The sequence below is a fragment of the Lepidochelys olivacea genome (genome assembly GCF_965140295.1).
Source record: "Lepidochelys olivacea isolate rLepOli2 genome assembly, chromosome: 1".
In the NCBI taxonomy this organism is placed as follows: Eukaryota; Metazoa; Chordata; order Testudines; family Cheloniidae; genus Lepidochelys; species Lepidochelys olivacea.
In genome coordinates this window covers 200,766,289-200,787,017 of record NC_140411.1, presented here as the reverse complement: position 1 = coordinate 200,787,017, position 20,729 = coordinate 200,766,289, and the positions used below count along the sequence as shown (strand labels likewise).

At 40.8% G+C, this 20,729-nt stretch overlaps 1 protein-coding gene across 2 annotated transcripts in view; it reads right to left on the bottom strand.

The window, feature by feature from the left end:
• COL8A1 (collagen type VIII alpha 1 chain) overlaps positions 1–20,047 on the bottom strand; it is a 117,912-nt gene extending 97,865 nt beyond the window's left edge. Inside the window, exon 1 of one of the 2 annotated variants that reach the window (XM_084633318.1) lies at positions 19,942–20,047. The gene's annotated coding sequence lies outside the window, so the exon portion shown is untranslated. The remainder of the gene's footprint in view (positions 1–19,941) is intronic. The other variant, XM_084633319.1, reaches the window with a different exon arrangement.
• Positions 20,048–20,729: the final 682 nt, after the last annotated feature.

Sequence of the window (20,729 nt, the reverse complement as noted above, 5' to 3'; positions counted from 1 at the left end):
CTGGCAGCTTCTCCAGCGGCTGTACCACTTCCAGCCCCCCCACCTCAGCCCTGTCCTCCGGCACAGCTGCTGCTGGGAGCCAGAGGAGACTCAGCATCATGGAAGGGCAGGGGAGCAGGACTGGGGTTCTGCTCCTTTCCCTGCTGCGGTTCCCAGGAGAGCCCTGTGGTTCAGGGCTCTCCCGGGAACTGCAGCAGGGAAAGGAACAGAACATGGGGCACTGGATGGCCCCATGCCCGCAGCTCCTCTGGCGCTGTTGTACTGCCCCCAGCCCTATCCTCCGGCAGGGCTGGTTACTGTACGGACGGGAGGAGACTTTGCGTGGAAGGGCTGGGGGTGATAAAGTTGCGCTGGAAGAGCTGAGGGCGTGGGACCACCCAGCAGCCCCACCTTTCGCTCCTCCTCTTTCCAGTACGCCATACCAGCTATAAATATCTTGCTGGTATGGCATACCGTGGCATACCGCCCTACCTGCACTGCTGCTGGCCCAACATCTAAACAGAAAGAAAACACATATTCGACACTGGTGAGGCCTCATTTGGAGTACTGTGTCCAGTTTTGGGCCCCACACTACAAGAAGGATGTGGAAAAATTGGAAAGAGTCCAGCGGAGGGCAACAAAAATGATTAGGGGACTGGAACACATGAGTTATGAGCAGAGGCTGAGGGAACTGGGATTGTTTAGTCTGCAGTAGAGAAGAATGAGGGGGGATTTGATAGCTGCTTTCAACTACCTGAAAGGGGGTTCCAAAGAGGATGGATCTAGACTGTTCTCAGTGGTAGCAGATGACAGAACAAGGAGTAATGGTCTCAAGTTGCAGTGGGGGAGGTTTAGGTTGGATATTAAGAAAATCTTTTTCACTAGGAGGGTGGTGAAACATTGGAATGCGTTACCTAGGGAGGTGGTGGAATCTCCTTCCTTAGAAGTTTTTAAGGTCAGGCTTGGCAAAGCCCTGGCTGGGATGATTTAATTGGGGATCGGTCCTGCTTTGAGCAGGGGGTTGGACTAGATGACCTCCTGAGGTCCCTTTCAACCCTGATATTCTATGATTCTCCAACCCACTGATGAAGAAACTTTAAGTTAAAATTCTGGGTGGTGGTGGTGAATAAATACAAAAATCCCAATTCAGCTCTCAGTGACATGAGTCCAAACCCAGAGTAATTTATGGAGTCACTTTGATTTTAGGCCCTGATCCTGTAAAAACTAACATACACTGGTAACTTTACACATATGAGTAGTCCCACTGGACTGACTTTACACATGTGAGTAGTTCTTTCACTCACATGCATGAATTTTTGCAGGATTAGGGCCTGTCTGCTGGTGTTATTGAGAATAGAATTTGGCCCAAGATATTTAGCATATGAAAAGTGTGTGTATATACCCACATGTATGTGTTATTTATATATATATATATATAAATATGTAATCCTGTTTGTTTTAGTAACTGAAAAATAATCAGTAAAGTCCTGTTCCCTAAATCATACCACCTATACAGAGGCATGCAAAGTCTCCAAAGTGCATTAGGAAGGATATATAAAGCTCCAGTACTGCAGAGTTAAAGACTTAACAAGCTCTAAGGGGAAGTTTATACAATTAATTTCTAATACACCTATCTCAGTTATGCATAATTTCTTTCTTTGCTCTACACTGATCCAACACAAAGCTAGTATATTAGTGTTCCTTGGATGAGAGACTGCAGTTTATTTTTTAAAAAATTAAAAAGTACCTATACGTTTATTGGTTCTGCTTGCTAGAAAAATATGGCTTTGATTATTCTTAAAACTCTTGGTTCAACCTAGTTTGAGAGTCAAGATACCTTATTTTTTTACTGCCCATACGACATATTGTGCATTTTATCTCAGATGAGATCCATTGGTACTGTACAATGGACTTACGTCAAAAGAAATTGGTGCAGCAGGCTCTGATTGGAAAGTGAAGTGTAATTTAAGAACTATTAACAACAGAAAGATAACACAAACAGTTCAGATTTTGGACTAGTTATTCTCCCAGTGGTTCAAAATGATGATTTTTAAGACAGAAAAAATATTAAGTTAATAAAGGAAATATTATTAACCCCTGAAAAAATAAGAGTTTGCCTAAACACAAGGCTTTAAATAGCCTCAAAGCATTAAGTGCCAGCTCTGTCCTTTCCCAGTGTTAGATTTTCATTAGTTTATTATGAAATTTTAGTCTGAGGCAGCTTGTTTAAATACATTTATAATATCCCATTACCAGTGACCAATCTTTCTCTGATACCTGTCTGTCTCTCTTTTCTTTTGTCTGGATCCCTGACCCACTGTGACTCCACCCACTTTGTCTTGCCTGAAAATGATTAATTCTTTACACCAATGGGATTATTTGACTCTATGCATCACTCAGCTGTGTCTGCAGAAACATGAAACCCTGAGAGGGTATCAAAGTGAGAACTACAGTTTTCCTGAGTTTTGTAACAGTATACAACAATAGGTTCTAGTCGTTTGTCCCAATTACAGCGAGACGGCTGAATTTGCAGCTAGCTAGCTAATGATGTAATTGGTAGTATTTGGTAGGAGAGGAGACATGGGAAACTATTTTGGGGCAGAAGATCATTGTGAAAGGCTGATATATGTACTTCAATTTCAAACCGCCTTACTGGTGTCGTCTTCTCACAGGGGAAGTTGTTGACACTTGTACTTGCTTCCAAAACTAGAATTAATGTGCTCATCCCTAAATAATGTACTGTTGTAATATTTATATGGATGAATAGGGCCAAAATCCCTCTGTCATTTAGCAAAATGAGTCATATTTCATGCTTTTGGGGTCATCTGCCACTATATTTCACAGCTGTGACATTTTGACCAGAAAAAAAATTAAGTGGGTGGGTAGCGGGGAAATGTTTACAATGCTTTTGCAAAATAAACTTGTAGTATGCAAGTGACCTAAAATCAGTAGGACAATATTTGAATGACTTCTGCTGTCCAATCTCAACATCCAATAATGGAGATAGTAGCAGTATTGACAGGTTTCAGAGTAGCAGCCGTGTTAGTCTGTATTCACAAAAAGAAAAGGAGTACTTGTGGCACCTTAGAGACTAACTAATTTATTTGAGCATGAGCTTTCGTGAGCTACAGCTCATAAGGTGCCACAAGTACTCTTTTTCTTTTTAAAGTATTGAAAGATTTGAATGAGCGAGAGCTGGAAAACTGAGAGACAAAATTTAAATATTTTATTCACAATATAAATCACCTCAGTTTGTCATGAAGGCCAGATGACAACAAATTGCCTCAATCGAAGGTAATACCTAAGTGGATTTTTTCTAAAAAACTAATAACAGTCGACAGATCTGGAATGTGCACTCCATGAAAATATTTTTCCGCTATGGCTTTTCCAAAAAACCAGAAGTTCAAAACTTAAATAATACATGTTATAAAAGAACAAATTTACCATAACACTTAAAGACGTGAGTCAGTGTGTTTGTCTTTTGGAAGGGGTGTTTATGTTTCTTGTCAAGACAAGATTTGAAGCAAAGAAATTTGTTTTTATATCATTTTCAGTAAAGAAGTTATCAATACTGTATTTGACTGAATCAAAGTTATACTATGTTATGGCCCTTTCCACCTGAAGATCTCAAAGCACTTGATAAATATTAATTAATTAAAATTCACAACACTCCTACATGATAAGCAAAGTATAAACATCCTCATTTTACAGATGGGGACACTGAGTCATAAAAAGTTAAGTGATTTGACCCAAGTTTACCAGCAAGTCAGCAGCGAGTCTGGGAGTAGAATCCAGGGGTCCTGACTCCCATGTTTTCACTCTACTAAAGAATAGTCACTTTCGTTAGAGAGTTGCACAAGCAAAACAAATAGTATTCAAGCAGAAAACAACGTGGAGAAGGTTCTAACATTCTATAGCTGGAACTAAATTTAATCTGTGTAACAATGAATGTGATTATGTTCTAGACTTTGTGGTCTTTTTAGTGGTGGAATTTACAGGGTACAATGGCCACTTGACCAACACTTCACCTAATGAAACCATGGGGTAAAATCTGACTTTTTGGTCAGAGTGGCAGGTGTTTGTTTGTCTCACCCTTTTCCCTAATGACATTTGGTTGGAATCTGATTCCACCACATACTTTGACACAAAGCTGCACTGTTATAGATTTTCACATGTACCACCTACTGAACTGCTAAAATTCAGATGCATGCAATAAAATTTATTGTACCACCTACTGCATTGCTAACACCATTTTCTGCAGCCCCTGACTTCTCCCCACAGAGCTCTCATCCAAGTATTAAATTCAGCTCAGCCCTCCTGGTACAGAATCTTAAATGTTGTATAAGAAGAAACCACACGACCAAGGGCAGGGCTAAAACTGACTCTTCTCACACAGCTATGCAGGTAGATATGACTAATACACTAGAGTCCTGTTAATGGGTCTGGACCTTGGCAGAAAAATGGTTGCTAATTAAGGGCCAGATAACACCTGTCTCTCTGCCAGTGTGCAAGTGGGGGTGGGGAGAGAGTTCAAGGAATTTTGTCCCCTTAACCCACGTTCAGGCATAATCCTGATCTTTGTGCTCCCTGATTGGGGATCTCTAGCAATGCTGGCAGTGGGGTAAGGGCAGGTCCTGCCCCATTTCAATACTAGCCATTGTAACAGATCTCATGCAGGGGGAACACATGCTGCTCTGGTCCATGCCCCCACCTTACAATCTCTTGCAATTAACAGAGAAAGATATACTCATTAGGGAAGTCAGGAAACTCTGATTTGTAACCTTGATGGTAGATAGAACAGTAGGGACTGTGGGCCCAAGAAAGCCAAGTATTTTCGGCATCGGGTAGACGCCATTTCCAGACACAGGATACCAGACAAGATGTGCCATTTGTCTGTTCCTGAATGGAATTTCCTATGTTCCCAATACCAAGCAAACTCTATTTATTTCTAATAGAGCAGCTTCTGGTTTTGTATGCAGAACATTCTTTTTCTCTCTTTGTAATTCTCATAGCTAAGTTTAAACATTTTAAAGTAATTTATTTAGTAATATGAAGTTAATGAAACTCACAGGTCAGCAATTTGCTTTGTCATTTAAATAAGGGGTGAATTGCTCAAGGCCTGGAAATTTGGTTCTGTTCAAGGTAAATTTAGAGGTTTCTCTGAAGCTTAGCTAAACTAACATGCACCTCCATGGGTTAGAAACTAAGCTAAGGTTCTCACAAGATCAAGGCCAGGATTTTCAAAAGTGACTAGTGATTTTGTGTGCCCACCTTGATATACCTTAAAGGAGCCTGATCTTCAACCAGTGCTGAGCACCCTCATTCTGAAAATTGAGTACCTTTAAGGTGTCTCAAGTTTGGCAGTTTCACCTCTCTGCCTCAGTTGCTCCATCAGTAAAAGGGATGAGGTAGTAATATTTACCTACACTACCCCCCAAGAGTCCAGCTTTTGATTTCAATTACTTTGGTGTAACAGAGTTTGGAATCTGACCCCAAGTGTAATTAGTTAATGCTTAAGTGCTGACAGCTATCGTGATCCTACGTGTACTATAACTTGTGTATTGTCTGTAGGGCAGAGAACAAACTCTCACGCTCATTGCTAGACATAGTCCGGACGCTTATTAGCAAAATAGATATCTTTTTTTTTTTCAGTTGAGGGTTTTTTCCAATACCACTAAATAAACTTAGCTGTGTTTAGCTGTGACTGGACAAGACACAGCTGAACATGTTGGCTTATATAGAGTGAGCTCAGCCCCCAACAATAGTTTAGTCAGAGTTGTTTTATGAATTTATTTCTTTGTACGCATTTTTGATCAACAGTTGTTATATGACATTTTAGCTGGTCTACATTCTAAAAAGTTTATTAGTAATGGAACATCTCATTTTTTGTATTACCAAACTGTATTAGATCATCAACTTTTGAGATGGTCTGGATGCTGGAGCAGAGGTTGAGGCAGATACTGCTGGCTGCAAGCTTAATCTCCTGGACAGAACCCTATTACAGTCCACACAGTAGACTCTAGGCAAGAGAGACTGGAACAACATGTGATAGTTTGGATAGTAGAGCTTAGAGAAGGAATCCTGAGGCTCTGTGGTGATTTGAAATCTGAGTCCATGGTTTGCACGTGGCCCATGACTTTATAGAGGCTAAAAAATAAACGCTGGGTGCTCTTCTCCCTCACACAGACAAACACACATGCACACTTTGGAGTATTCAAAAGCCAGATGCAGATCCACATTTGTCGGTTAGGGCAACCTCTAACATCGAGCAGCTGTGCAGCCGACAGAAACTCCTGTGAGGAGGCTGCTGCTCCTGCACAGCTATAGCCTAGCCAAGAACAGTGTATGCTTCTTCCTCAGTATGTAGCACAACTGCACCTAAGTGGTTGCTCGTGTTCAGAAATGAAGGAAATAGTCAATGAAAACCGTGATCTTTACCGACACAACCACCACTGTTTAACCATTATACTAGCCAGTGTCATCTTACCTAAGGGTGTCTGGAAATCTGAGGCTGATAGAGATCATACAATATGTAGTATGGTCCCAGAAAGGAATAGCCGCACCTGGAAACAACATAACGCTAATTGGCAGATGCTGGCATCATTCTTAGCTGTAGTCCTTTCTCAAGGAGGTACCACAGTGAGGCTGTCTGGTTTACCCACAGGTAGCCGGACGTTTTTCTTGGCAGGCATCGCTATCACCAGTTATTTGACATTGTGATTCTTGCCCACATCTAGCCTTTCCTGTTTTTGCTGATGAAAAAGGACAGGCTTGTGGCTAAGGCACTGGACTGGGGATTAGGTGAGGTGGGTTCTGTTCTGAGCTCTGATAGGCTTCTCTGCATCTTTGACCAAGTCACTTATGCCAGACTTTTCAAAACTGCGCAGGCATCCATAAATGGATGGGGTCAGAGTTTCAAAAGAGCAAAGCTTCTGTCACGGTTCCTCCCCCACTCTGAACTCTAGGGTACAGATGTGGGGACCTGCATGAAAAACCTCCTAAACTTATCTTTACCAGCTTAGGTCAAAACTTCCCCAAGGTACAAAATATTACACCTTGGACTGGCCGCTACCACCACCAAACTAATACTGGTTACTGGGGAAGAGCTGTTTGGACGCGTCCTTCCCCCCAAAATACTTCCCAAAACCTTGCACCCCACTTCCTGGACAAGGTTTGGTAAAAAGCCTCACCAATTTGCCTAGGTGACTACAGACCCAGACCCTTGGATCTTAAGAATAATGAACAATCCTCCCAACACTTGCACCCCCCCTTTCCTGGGAAATGTTGGATAAAAAGCCTCACCAATTTGCATAGGTGACCACAGACCCAAACCCTTGGATCTGAGAACAATGAAAAAGCATTCAGTGTTTTACAAGAAGACTTTTAATAAAAAATAGAAGTAAATAGAAATAAAGAAATCCCCCCTGTAAAATCAGGATGGTAGATATCTTACAGGGTAATTAGATTCAAAAACATAGAGAACCCCTCTAGGCAAAACCTTAAGTTACAAAAAAGATACACAGACAGAAATAGTTATTCTATTCAGCACAATTCTTTTCTCAGCCATTTAAAGAAATCATAATCTAACACATACCTAGCTAGATTACTTACTAGAAGTTCTAAGACTCCATTCCTGTTCTGTCCCCGGCCAAGACGACTACAGACAGACCCAGACCCTTTGTTTCTCTCCCTCCTCCCAGCTTTTGAAAGTATCTTGTCTCCTCATTGGTCATTTTGGTCAGGTGCCAGCGAGGTTACCTTTAGCTTCTTAACCCTTTACATGTGAGAGGAGCTTTCCCCTGGCCAGGAGGGATTTCAAAGGGGTTTACCCTTCCCTTTATATTTATGACAGCTTCCATTTAGGCAAGCTTGAAGAAGCTCTTTGGAAAATCTGGCCACAAGTGTCACAGTGGGAGCTGCTGGGGTGCTGAGCACCTGTGTAAAAATGGCTCTTATTGAGAGGCCTATTGTGGGAATTGAGTTCTTCTGTTTGCCCCAGTTGCAGGTGCTGAGCACTTGAAAATCCATCCGTGAGCTGTTTTGAAAATCTGGTCCCACATCTCACTCTGCCTCAGTTTCTGGTAAAATGGGGGTAATGCTATTTCCCAGAGTGCTTGTGAGGATAAGTTCATTGATCTACTGTATGTAAGATGCTCAGATGCTTCTTCAGCAAGGGGAGGGAGTTGCACTTTCTAGTATAATACCTTTCCAGACATACCAATCATCTGTGTTAGCAGAAGTGTGTTCAAGGGACTGCAGCAGGATACTGGGAGTCAGGGCTAGCTTTATGTGAAATTCACACTTCTGTTTTGCAGATTTTTCATCTATTATTATTATTTGTCTTGTGGAAGCACGCAGGGGCCCCACTGGTGGACCAGGGCCACAATGTGCTAGGCGCTATACAAACACACAACAAAAAGACAATGCCTGCCCCAAAGAGCTCATAATCTAAGTTTAAGACAAGAGACAAGTGAACACGACAAACAGATGGGGGAGCACAGGGTAAATGGTTAAATACCATCCTACTTGCCATTTTCTTTCACTTGATTTTACAAGCCCACCTTTAAGATTTGCTTTATTCAGCATTTCTATCAAAAATTGGCTATTTTCATATCAGATGCGCAAAAATTGTAATTCCTCACTTTTTTTTTCATTTTTAACTCAAAGACCATCTTGGCTTAGGAAATGAGCCATTTTTCATTCACTAGAGGCTTGGTATATTCCCAAACTGGGAGATCTGGAAGATTCTGCATTTCTTGTAGCATATGCTATCAACAGGGGCATCTGCTGGTTGGTCTTCCAACTCCCCACACCTTCTCTTCTCCTGGCAGCATGGGTCTCACATGAGTCATGGTACCATTACCTTTCTTCCTACAGATGGGTCACACCTCACTTTTCTATTCTCTTCCCTCTGGCACTATCAGAACAGTCCAAGATAACGCTACACAGAATTTTCTCATAGGTCTGCTGAAGGATATCATGCGTAATGGCTGTCTTCTGGCTACATCTACAAAACACAAGATGCCTCAAATGCGCAGTGTTTTCAGGGAAGGGAGAATGACAATTTTAGGACCACTGCTCTTTTTGGCCCCTTTGCTGTCCATTGGGATTAGAGGCGGGTTTGGATAATAACCATTTATCATTCAAGTGGAGGAATGCTGCAAATACTTTACAGTGCATAGCAATACCACAAAGCAATTTAGGACAGGAAGTAAAAAACCAAAATGTTGTGTCCAATGTAAATTACATGTGGTTTCTACGGAAGCAAAATAAATACCCACATTGGAATTTGGCCATGATGATGACAATAAGTCCTCTAGTCTTGTGAAAAGTACCATAAGGTCAATAGAAGACAACTGTTGAAAACTGTAGTTTCACATGTCAAACAGCAGGTGGCACTTCCAGCAGCCCATCTCCCCTAGTGCTATGCTGGGACATTCATTGCTTCAGGCTGACTCCAAGATAAAAGCACCACCTACTGTATTGCTAAAACCACTTCCTGTGGTACTCGAGTTTTCCCTACAGATTTCTCATTCTCGTCTTGAATTCAGCCCAGCCCTCCATAATGTAGAAACTTAAATGCTGTGCAAGAAGAATTACACTGCAAGTTTTGTGTTACTGTAGAAGCTCAGAGTTACAAACACCAGTTATGAATTGACTGGTCAACCACACGCCTCCTTTGGAATCGGAAGTACGTAATCAGGCAGCAGCAGAGACCAAAACAACAAAAAGGGGGGGAAAAAAAAAAGGAAAAAAGAAAGAAGAACAGATACAGTACAGTACTGTGTTAAACATAAACTACTAAAAAAAAAAGGGAAAGTTAAAAAAATATTTGAAAAGGTAAGGAAACTTTCTATGCTTGTTTCATTTAAATTAAGATGGTTAAAAGCAGCATTTTTCTTCTGCATGGTAAAGTTTCAAAGTTTCAGTCAATGTTCAGCTATAAACTTTTGAAAGAACAACCATAACATTTTGCTCAGAGTTAAGAAAACCCTCCATTTCCGAGGTGTTTGTAACTGAGGTTCTACTGTACTTCTACCAGTGTCAGGATAAAAACAGCAGAATAGCACAGCAGTATTGTGACAAGCGTTCCTGTGTTTTAAAATATCTAGCGAAATAAAACCGTGCTATTGTAACAGTTTTGAGAGTCAAGTTTACTACAGTATAAGCAACATTGTACAAGAGTGTTTTATAGAGTGAGGAGTGATTTTAAACAACTCAGCGAGACTAAAAGTTTCTTATTACAATGATTGTTATCTTATGTGGTGGAGCAAGGGAAGGAGGAAAGGATGGGCGGGTGCTTCTTGGGTCTGAGCTTACAGGGTGCTGAGTGCCTCTGCGGAAATGCTAAGTAACTTCAGGCCCCGTTAGCTACAGTGGGAATTTAAGGACTACAGTATCCATGAGCTCAGCACTTTGCAGAATCAGGCCTTTTGTCTATGAATTTTCACTGAGTTACAAGAACATCTGTCAAAATACACCTAATGGATTTTTATATATATGTGTGTGTGGTATGTTTCCTCATTTTCACATAACAAACAATGTGTAGCAAGAATAAAGGCACAACAGCTGGGAGAATATCTCCAACTGTCCACAAATATATGCCCCCATAAATAATTCTATTTGCTTTGCCTGTGTTTTGTGTTGACTTTCAGTGAATATTCTAGATTAGTGTTAGGAATGGTGTTGGAAACAACATTTCAAGTGAATATTAGAGGATGCTCATTGCAAGTGAATTCTGAACTCCTTAAGGGGAGTATTTATTTCTGAAATCTGATTCAAAGAATTATCTTTATCCAATTGGGAAACAGAGAGCATAGAAGCTATATGCCCTATCAAAATTAACCAACACTTTGTATTTCAGGGGCTAAGTATTTTGCAACTGGCTGCTCATGAACAATCTACAGTCAACGATCAAAGTGCATTGGGTCTTTAAAAAACAAAACCTTAAAAATGATTTGGTAGTTTCACAGTGGCACAAAACCAGAAATTTTAGGTCTTCAAATGATTGTTTCCCTGTGCCCAAAAATCAGCCTTGCTTTTCAAGATGCAGTTTTACTACAAGAAATGATGCATGGATATTATTTCCAATTTCATATGACTATGGACTTTGGCTAGTGAACATGGGCAGCAACTAATTTTCGTATGCAAACTTACGGCACAATAAAAAGATGTTTGGGTCAGTGATGGCTTAAGCATGTAGGCCTAGATCCTCAAGGGTAGTTAGTTATTCAACTTCCATTGAAATCAATGGAAGTTAGGAGCCTAAATCTCTTTAAGGATCTGGGCCTCACTGACACAATAAAGCATGTCATTTCTGAGAGAGCAAATAACGGTCTATAGGCTTCTCTCTGGTTGGGCACTGGGAATTCTCAGGCAATGGCAACTTTGAAAGACAGCGTAGCATAGCTCAAATAGAGCCATGGTATGTGGAACTGGGGAGAATTGTAGGAGTCTCCATGACAGGCACAGAACTGCCTTTGGCTGCAGGAGGAACCCCTGGGGCGATAGATTAGCTTCCTTCCCCTCCTATAAGTATTTCCCAAGGAAGAAGTGATCTGGACCATGGCAACTGGAGGAGGAAAGGACCTCCAGCTCTCAGTCCATCTTGGACATCTTCCTTCCAGTTCAGGGTCCTTCACTGGAGAAAATACTGTAGTGCTATTCATCAGCAAGGCCTTGACATGAACCCTTATGGTGACGGTCTCACCCATTCACACGGGGACTGCTAAAAAGTGCACAAGTACAGTAGTGACTATGATCCTGCAGGCAGGTAGTGATATTTGAAGTATACAATCGTCGAGTGTTTACAAGTCGTCTACAGCTACACACTGGAAATTGTTCCCTGGGCAATTGTTTTGGTTTCGAAATAGGTTAAAGTGATCCCTGGGAATGATCACAGAAGATAGGGATAGGTTCTGTCTCCCATTTTCAGAGGAAAAGCTAGATTTGGTTGACCTCCCCCGCTCTCCTCCTCCCCCCAAACACCTTTGAGCAGGGCTGGCAGGAGTCTCTCCATTCATTGGAGCGCTCCATGCAATTTGTGGGTTCTTATTCTATTCTTTTGGGTTGACCAGAATGTGGCTTTGGCCTACTGAGTGCTCCTCCCTACCTGACCAGCAACCACAAAGGCAGTTTATTACTAACAGAAATCTAAGAATCAGTTTTGGCCAGAGCTGCCTTGGAAAGTTCACTTACTAACATTGCTTTGGTTTTATTTCAAAAATGTCTTGACAAGCCCTGACATTTTTGGAACCGTTAAAGCACAAAAGATTTATTCCTAAAGGCCTAAAATGTCATTTTTTTCCCCCAGCAAACAACGTGATGTGCTACTATGGTAATTTCTAGCCACTGGTTGAAAGGGAATGAGCTCAGAGTGCTGTTTTTTATTTTTTAAAATGTATTTTATGTGGATTTTAGTGCTGGTGGGAGGTACTGAATTAACTGCTCTGTAGATTTAAGTTTTCCCTTCATCCACAAAACAGGTAAAGTAAGGACACTGCAATGTAAGCTTCCCCCATTAGACTGCCTCTGTTTCTCAACCCTGATGCAGAGTGACCACCTTGCAATTCCTCTGCTGAGGCTGCCAAAAAGGACCGCATTTGTTGGTTTTATTATAGTGACCTGTGTCTGCTGAGAGATGGACTAGGATCACTGATTTCACTGTCCATAGAAATGCTGAGCAATTGAACAGTTTTGAGGGTTTGGGGGAATTAAGCCAAATTTGGAGTAAAATTCTACTCTCCAGGCCAGGAAAGAGATCAGCTCTGATATCCTGTGCTGACTGGAATTCCATGCAAGGTGGGGAGAACAGAACAGCAGAGCAGTGATCATTTGTGTGGCTATGAGAACTGAATTTTTACCTAGCTTTCTTCAGTCAGATTTGATGGTCTACAATTTGAGTAGCCATGGGACCTTACCATTTTCAATTATGTTCTTTTAAAAATTACATTGAATAATTCTGAGGCAATATCAGTACCTTTATTGGAGAGGTTGTAATATCTTTTTGTTACTTCAGTTCATTACAAAGGGGGTCTTGTTGGGCTCTTGATTGAGTTTTGGATGTGTGGGTAGCAGCAGTGGCCAAAAATGCTTTTCTCCAAGTTCTCTTAACTTGAAGGTCAAGTGCAGACCATACCACAGTTATCTGTGCCTTCCTCACCTCCAGAGAAGATTGCTGCTGTACTGTAGAATGAGGCTCCCCACTCACTTAGCAGGGAGTGGACAGTACAGATGTTCCAAAGAAGAGTTTATTTCTGGCTTCTACTCATTGTGTTAGTTTTGACTTATAGTGCCCTTTGTGAATTGGGTCCTGTGTACCCTAAATGCCACCTCTCTCTCCATGATATCCTTGGCAGTTGAGATCAACTGAGATGCTTGACCTGAGAGTCCCTAGATTTCTGCATCTGGGGCATGGTGGATAGATTTTTCTCAGCAAAAACCTCTTGACTGTGGAACTTGCTTTCCTACCCCCACCCCCCAGCTTGGTCTGAAATAGCCGAAATGTATTGAGCTTCTCAACAGGCAGCATAAGCTGTTTACACAGGACTTTCCTTAGGGGGTCAGGGAAGATGAGCTTGGGTTGGGATGCTCTCCCCCAGTGTCATCTGTTTAATGATCTGTAAATATGGACTTTTTATAGCAATTTTAAAACGTTACACTTTGGGGTGGCCTAGAATGTTAGTGACTGACAATACTTTAAGAAACCTTTTGAAAAATCAGTGTGTAATCGCTACATACACGGTCCTCTTGGAGAAGAGGCACAAGGTGTGGTTTTAGTATATTATGCATGATGGAGGGATGCACTAACTGAACAGTCTGGTAAATCACTGGGCTGGCAAGATGTGAGATGCTTGACAGAATGTTTCTAACCTCCTTGGAATTCAGTATTATTTTTGAGTGTCCTTCAGCTGAACTCAGTGTAGGTGTGGATGAGACCCTGTAATGAATGATGTCCACACACATGCACAGACACCACAGTCATCCGCTTATTGCATACATGCAGCACTGGGAATAGGATTTACGACCTTTTGCCTCGACAAACACAGCTGCTCCACAAACTGTAGGCTCTGCAGCCAGCAGAGGGAACTGATAAACACTCAAACAGGTCTGATTTCCCTCCCCCACCCCCATTCCCACCCCCTGCCATCTAGGAGAGGGCACTGGTTCACACTTACTTTCAAGAAGAGATGCTTACATCTAACCCCTCAGCAGCTTACCCTTACGTGCCAGATGCACTGAATTTTATTTAGCTGGCTTCTGCCGTGAAATATAAACTTTTGCACCAGATCTTAGTACATTAAAAGATGCCCATCTGCGAAATGGTGATACAATCCGATCATACAATTGACAGATTATTCATATATTACTGAAACGTAGCAATGCTTTCTTATATTACTTTGGTGTATAATGAATTTAAAGACCAAGCAGAATTATTTATTGGTGTGTAGTGTATCCATGACTGCAGAGATCAGGCCTAGCTATTCTATAGCTCAAACACATGGGGCTCCTGGGCTAGAATCCTGTCAGTCAGGTGCATATGTGTAGTCCTGTACAACTTAACAGTGGCTCTCCAAGCTACTTTATCCTTTTCAGGAGTCTGATTTGTCTTGTGTATCTCCAAGTTTCGCCTCACTTAAAAACTACTTGCTAACAAAATCTGACATAAAAATACAGAAGTGTCACAGCACACTGTTACTGAGAAATTGCTTATGTTCTTATGTTTACCATATAATTATAAAATAAATCAAGTGGAACATAAATATTGTATTTACATTTCAGTGTATAGCAGATAGAGCAGAATAAACAATTCATTGTCTGTATGAAATTTTAGTTTGTGCTGACTTTGCTAGTGCTTTTCATATAGCTTATTGTAAAACTAGGCAAATATCTAGATAAACTGGTGTACCCCTGGAAGACCTCTGCCTATCCCCCCCCGAGTATATGTACCCCTGGTGGAGAACCACTGACTTAAGCGAAAGAAGAATTCCCTTGACTGCTGCCAGTAGTAGATCCCTTATCCGCTTTGAGGACATGCCACAAGAGGGCAACATCATTCACTCACATAATCCTAGTATATCACAGCAGGAAAATTAGGAAGCATTCAATATAGTTATTTATTATTTTAAATCTCCTTAATTTTAATAAAAAATGGAACAAGCAGCCAATGTTCCACTGTCCTTTCTTGTTGCCTCGCGTAGCCCTTCCTAATAATCTGATGACCAAATGTTATTCTTAGAAGTGCAACATTTGTGAGAATAGAAAATTATCTCCCAGAAGGGCAAAGAATCCAGGAACACAGAGTCGCTTTAATGTCAAGAAACTGAGTAGTAATAGCAGAACGTGTGGATGTTAAAGTTCAGGGTAAAATTCAGCCCTTTGCTGGCTGAGATGTGTAAAATGAAGTGATGGTAGAGGGGTGAAAAATTCCTGAGCTGCTCTGTCTGTATACTGCAGAGTAGATGGGGTGCCTGGGTGCTACTTTTTCTTGCTGCAGAAGTGAATAGCTTACTCTCTCTGCAGTGTCTGCAGCTAGACAATGGCAAAGTAGCCTGGTCATTTCCCCCAAACTGAACAGAACACCCTCCTCTCCCCCGGAGCTGTAGAATACGGATGGACAAGTTAACCAACCTTTCCCCCTTGCACTCAAGGGTGTTTTTCTAAGTTGATCAATAGAACTAACAAACCTGTGCCTTAACCCAGATCCATAAATGCAGTAATAATATAGACCACGGAAACACCCACATGATTCTCAAGGTACAAATCCGAGAGGTACAGGCTAGTTCTCCACAGTCAGCACTTAAGTCCCTCGGTCAATTTCATTATAATCTCTATAAACCCTTTTGTTTCAAACTGATTCGCAGCTCTTTGATTCCTTTGCAGACTCTACATTTATACCTATTCCTTAGCTTATACAGCGGTACTTCAAGGTGCGTTACAAACTGCTACCTTCCTTCACCAGGTCATTTGCACCAAATGCTTGGTCTTGGTTCTTCCTATTCTAATAAATAGCATTTCTTATTAGTGTTACTGATCTTTTAATTGTCTGTCTCACACGCTCGGAGTTCTGTCCCAGTGCTCCATGTCCACAGTGAAAACTTTTATTTTAAAAAAAGAGGAGACAGTATCCCCAAAGGCTACTATGACAATTATTTCTTAGACCAAACATCAGCATAAGATAGACATCCAACAAATGGGGACAGGCAGCACTAACTCACTTCAGTTTCCTCCTAAATAAATATTTCTCCACAGAACTATGGACTGTCGCATATGCCAACAGCCAACCAGAGTCTGATGTTCTCATTTGTCTCCTCATATTTATCCACCATTTTGGACACAGATATGGGAGCCATAGTTCTTTCCCACATGCTGTTTTTCAGGGAGCTGAGGGTCAGGGAAAGAGTATTTCAAGTTTACACACTGCACATGAGGAGGAGGCTCAAAATTCATGAGACGTTGATTCTCCCCTCCACCTTTCTTTTAGGACAGTGCAGTTGTAGAAATTCAATGTTAAAATTGTGTGCTCCCATAAACGGGCTTTGGGAACCCAGACTTTAGGGAAAGGGCTAAGGGGAAAGAATTTTTTTGGTATTATCATGTCAGTTACAGAGATGTCACCAGGGAGAGAGTGTAAAAAGAATGGGTGCTTTGGAATTGCATTGCACAATAGCAAGGAGCAACGCCAAAGACTATAAACGGGCAGAGGATAGAAATTTGCTCCCATATTTCTCACCCCAGTGCCAATCTCTGCCAAAAATATTAATCTAATTACCATGCTATCGTGCAAACTCATAACAAATAACATGATGCATGTAATACTCAGCATATAAATAATTTTGCATAAACACCTCCCACTTTCTATATGAACTTAATTTTTAAGGTTTATCATTACTTAGTTGTTAAGTACCAACTGCAGTATGTGTGTATCTCACACAATTTCTTGGCTATGGATTGTAGATAGAGGGACCTGTGTTTGCTCATTCTGCCTGAGGTGGCTCAGGCCTAAGGAACCAAAGCGGGGGATGCACAGTGGATAAGAAAAGATGATTTTCTGGTTAAAGCACTAGACTGGGGCCCAGAAGAACTGGGTTCAAGTCCCTCTTCTGCCACAGAGTTCCTGCATGATCGTGAGCAAGTCACTTAGTCTCTCTGTGCCTCCATTCCCTACTTGTAAAAATGAAGGGGATCAGTGCTTCCCTATCTTACACAGGTGTTGTGAGGATAAATTCATGAATGTTTATGAAGCTCTCTGATACCACAGTGATGGCGATTAGTATCTACAGAGTAAGTATATGGTTTAGCCTGTGTAACTAGGTGTCTGGTACAAAGCCCCATGACATCAGTGGGAGTTTTCCCATTGATTTCAATGGACTTCAGATCAGTCCCTTAATGAATAGTATTAAAATATAGGTGCAGCCACTACAGGGAAAGACTGGACATGTCCACCCCAACATTTTTCTATCTTCATTATGTCCCTTCAATGTGGCTTTAAGATTAATGCATTCTATCAACTTGGGGGGGTGGGGGGGTTATACCATGCTCATTGCACTCCTATCTGAGCACCTGTTTTCACTGCCACTTCCATTTTTTTTTAATGTATCTGCACTACTGTTTTTAAAAGACTGGATGCAGTGCTTAATTTGTGCCAGGGCTTGCCACGGCAGAGCCCCAGCGCTTCTAGGCTTGGCAGTCGATAGCCCTAGCACCTTGGGGCTTGCTGCATCGGTTCTGAATATAAAAAACTTGAGCCACAGCACCTCTTTCATTACAAATTAAGCACTGACTGCATGCATCTATGGGTGTGCTTTTGGTGTTCAAACTGAACCGTATTATTTGCTCTCAGAGCAGAAATTGGTCTTTCTAAAGATCAGTTTTCATTTCAGTACCAGGAAAAATGAGGGCTGTGTTACAAACCTTGACAGCGCATGTCTAGAAGGGTAACTTCTCTTGGATCCCTGCTGCATTCAACTTTCCTTAATCCAATGCTATGAAATGATGCTTAGCTGAATTAACTGCCCATTTTAAAGGATAAATTGCCCTCAGGAGATTCTAGTTCAGTTTAAATAGACACACAGTTTTTATGATATGTTCTAGGATGTATTTTCATATGCAAAAATAACACATTTCACCACAATCTCTACTAAAAGGTACTTCAGTGCATGCAAATGTTCTGTGCCAAATGTATTTTGTACTGTGTTTCTTCCTGGGAATTGCTCTAACAGGTAAGGCAACACAGTTCATGAGAACCAAGACTTCGTGGTAGGATTTTATTTTAAGCTAAATTCTACAAACAATACATTCTTAACATTCTATTTTCTATGGTCTTCCGTACAAAAATACCAGATGTAAAGTAGGAAATAAGAATTTGCAACACAGTGTTAGAATGTCAGTTAGGGGAAAACCTATTAGGCTTTCTTTGTAAGTCTCGTGGAGGAAGTTTATGTGGATTAATTGTTTTTCAAAAAGAACAGGTTTTACTCCAACTTAAGCATGCTGTGGAATGTACTGTATTTGGTTCTTAGTAGCAACCTCAGGGTTTTTTGATTTTTTTTAAACACTTATGTAAGCTTTCAAGGAAACAGTTGAAGATGTTTGGGTTTTTTTTATACTCATTTAAAAGATAAAATAGATAATGCGTAAGATGTAGGACAGATCTCCTAGATCCACTACACAGAAAACAGTAGCATGAACAGTTATGCTGAAGTTATAAAACCCTGTCGTAGCTACTGTATTCGTAGCTATTGTGCAGAGGTGGTTATTTATAAAAAGACATTTTGTCTTAAAAAAAAAAAAGTCTCAGGAAAGAAAGCAAAGCATTACTTGAAAAGGAGCTCTTTGGCTACAATGAAGAAAATACCAGCTTTTAACTGCAGAAATGTACTGCCTACAGAGTATGTGCATAGTAGGTACAATCAACATCTACTGTTCATATAATATTAATTCCTGATCTCTCTCATTGCTGAATACTATGGAGGCACTCTAGGATTAGGATTTGTATGATGGAATTTATGTAAACAGGTAAATGTGTGTTAAAAATACCCTGACTCACAACTTGAGAAACTGGTACAGATCATTTAGATTCATCTCTGGGAGGTTGGACAGATGAACAGAGAGCAAAGAAAAAACATTTTTTTAAAAAATTTTTGCTTTAATGTGTTTAGCTTCTTAACTATCTCATTTAGGCTAAAATATTTGATCTCTTTAGTATTCTCTTCTTATAACATTTGAAATATATATATATATAAAAGATATATTAAGACAACTTTATATGTCATATAGAAACATAGTTCAAACAGCTATAGATACAATGAAATTCATCAACACAGTGCTTTTATACATAATGTCCTGTTGCAAGAGGTGGAATTTTGCTCTAGAAATATGTTCTTAAATCATGTTTAGTCCCAGATGGTGAATTTCCTTCCCCCCTTTCTAACATCCACCTGATTATTGTTCCTCTGTGAAGGCAGTAGTTCAAATATGTTTCTTTCCAAAGCAGTAAAACCTGGATCAGAAGATTTGCTGAAGCTGTCTTGTACATTTCAAAAACATCCCCAAATGACCAGCAGGCCTTTTGAGTGTACTGTATATTTTAATGGAAAATGTTAGGCAGCTTTAAAGTGCACTTTTGTTGACAATTTTGACTGGGCTACCCTCACTGAGATGGAAAATATTAACAGGATAAAAATTGTTTAAAATTTGACTGGCTATAGTACTGAACTTTTCTAAATCAATCAGAACAGAAAAGAAAAGCTTTTCCCAGTCACATATGTTAGTCTTTCTCAGCAAGAAATGTTTTCATTTCATTGCTAAAACAACAGTAAGTTACTAACCTAAATGTCAGATGGCTTGACATCTGAAAAAAGCTCCACCAACACCACATAGCAAGACAGTGGTTCAGCTGACACTAAGACTTCCTCAAAACTAGCCTGGTAGAATAGAAGCCTGAAGTAACAATAGCCTTACCTTGAGTGCACAAGTTCCAAGGAGAGGAGATGACTGGGTCACAACAGTGGAGGACTGTGAAAGTGCTCTGATCAGCTGCTGGTAGCATGCACTTGGCTTTTATGTGCAGGTGGGCGGAGCTAATCCTGACAGTAGGTGGGCAGCAAAGAAAGCAGGCAGGCAGAACTCAAAAGGCACTGTACAGTAGATTCTGTTCTTCAGGGAGTGAGAGGGAGGGGTGAAAGAGAGAAGGAGAGAGCGAGAGAGAGTTTGAATGGCATCACAGAGGAAGAAAAGCCTGATTTATTTGTTTTTATTACTCATGATTATAGCATTTATATTATTCCTCTCTAACTGGTACATTGTTCCAGTATATCATATATGAAGGTCCCACTTCACTTACTTTTAAGGACTTTTATATCAATAGGATAATAATCCAAAGTAGTTAGCAGAAGACCAGATAGTTCTCTTCATAGATCCTCCTTCATAGAAGAAAGCAGCTTCTTGATCCTGAAATTCCCTACTACACAGTGGTTGGGCTCTCCTTATAGTCCATACCACCACTAGAATCATCATTCCTGAGGACTCCTCATTTTCTCTCTGCTGTGCTACCTGAATTTTTCTTGATGCAGCGGCAGCATGCACCAGCTGAATTCACCTTAGTTTGGAGCAGTTTGATTGGTCCTTGTGTCTAAATTCCAAACAATTTTTGCCATGTCATATCTTCAAAAAGCATATGTAACCAAAAGGAACACACTCCTTGTGGTTTCTGTGTACAATTATGCATTTTTCATTCAGTGCAGCCACTG